Raw genomic sequence first — 1,838 nt, 5'->3', positions numbered from 1 at the left:
ATATAACTTGTAGTGAGTTGTTACACACAAATGTTTTCCGAGACACTTAATTGCGACGAATAATTATCGGCATCGTTTTCCAAATGACCGTTCCAACCTTTATTGCTTCGCTCCTACACGGTAGAAGACTCTAATGAGGTACACTAAGAGTCTGGCGCTGGTTTATTTAGTGTGCGCTTCTGAGTGGCCCATCGTCTTCCACCACTACCAACTGAATTACAATGTTCTTCTTATTTACGTCTTTACTTTAATTAATAACTTCATAACGTTATTAACGTTGTATCAGTGCAACTAATGCTGTCGGTAGCCAACGGCTTTGCCGCAGTGGTAACACCGGTTACCATCAGATCGCCGTAGTTAAGCGCTGTCGGGCTGGGCTAGCACTTGGGTGGGTGACCATCCGGTCTGCCGAGCGCTGTTGGCAAGCGGGGTGCACTCAGCCCTTCTGAGGCTAACTGAGGAGCTACTTGATTGAGAAGTAGCGTATCCGGTCTCGTAAACTGACCTACGGCAGGGAGAGCGGTGTGCTGACCACATGCCTCTCCATATCCGCATCCAGTGACGCCGGTAGGCTGAGGATGACGCGGCGGCCAGTCGGTACCTTTGGGCCTTCATGGACTGTGCGGGAGGAGTTTAGTTGTAATGTTGTCGGTATGGCTGGAGCAGCACAGCTGTGTTCATATGATAAATATTAATTTACAACATTGTACTGCTTCCCGCCACGCTCAGTATGTGACTCCCGGCTGTCTATACCATTGGTTACCAACGTGGGGGTAATAGCCCCTCAGGGGTTAAATGAAATCTTCTGAGAGGTAAAAAGTAAACGATCCGATTCTGCTTCATAAAACAATACGTTGTGCGTTATAGGCTGTATTGTGGTTTGTTAAACTCGTCCTGTTAGCTAATTTCGGCCGTGAGCCTCTATCAAGCACATATCCTGTGTCATATATTACGTATCATTCTCATCACACAATGAGCAGTGTGTGTCAACTTAATCGTCATTTTCAAATACGTCTACATTGATGTGACGTCCATATTGCATCGTTAGTGGACTGTTGTATAACTGTCACTGCTTTAACAAGATCATAAATGTTGTCAAGATGTTGAAAACAAATGTTAATTACAACGTGTCAAACTGCTGTCACGTAGTAATTTACATTTAATTTTAACATCTCAACAACATTTAAGATCTTGTTCAATGGTTCAAATGGCTCTGAGCACTATGGGACGTAACATCTTAGGTCATCAGTCCCCTAGAACTTAGAACTACTTAAACCTAACTAAGGACATCACACACATCCATGCCCGAGGCAGGATTCGAACCTGCGACCGTAGCAGTCCCGCGGTTCCGGACTGCAGCGCCAGAACCGCACGGCCACCGCGGGCGGCATCTTGTTAAAGCAGTGACAGTTACATAACAGTCCACTAAGGACGCAATATGGACGTCCCATCGCTGTAGACGTACATGAAAATGGCGATTAAGCGAAAACAGGCTGTCGTAAATGAAAATAAAGATTACTTATTATAAGCAGATATTAGGTGTATCTACTGTAACAATCATTGATTATACAGGTTATCAGTAATTGCTTTTTCTCAATTAGTGGCACTAATGCGGTGGAAGTTACAGGTTCCTCACAGAGTCCACTCACTACACACACGTGTTTTTTTCCCTCACGAACTTCGCTGATGATAAAAGGGAGATATGTATATAACAAATGCTACACTATAAGATCACAAGTATCCGGACACCTGGCTGAAAATGACTTAAAAGTAATGCTGGAATTCAATACGGCATTGGCCCATCCTTAGCCTTGATGACAGCTTCTTTTCTCGCAGCC

At 44.4% G+C, this 1,838-nt stretch overlaps 1 pseudogene; it reads left to right on the top strand.

Moving 5' to 3' along the window:
* Positions 1 to 306: 306 nt before the first annotated feature.
* Positions 307 to 424, top strand: LOC124546338 (annotated as a pseudogene).
* Positions 425 to 1,838: the final 1,414 nt, after the last annotated feature.

Source organism: Schistocerca americana, chromosome 8, assembly GCF_021461395.2.
Source record: "Schistocerca americana isolate TAMUIC-IGC-003095 chromosome 8, iqSchAmer2.1, whole genome shotgun sequence".
Classification (NCBI taxonomy): domain Eukaryota; kingdom Metazoa; phylum Arthropoda; class Insecta; order Orthoptera; family Acrididae; genus Schistocerca; species Schistocerca americana.
Note: the sequence above shows the minus strand (reverse complement) of the source record. Positions and strands in the feature narration are given on the sequence as shown.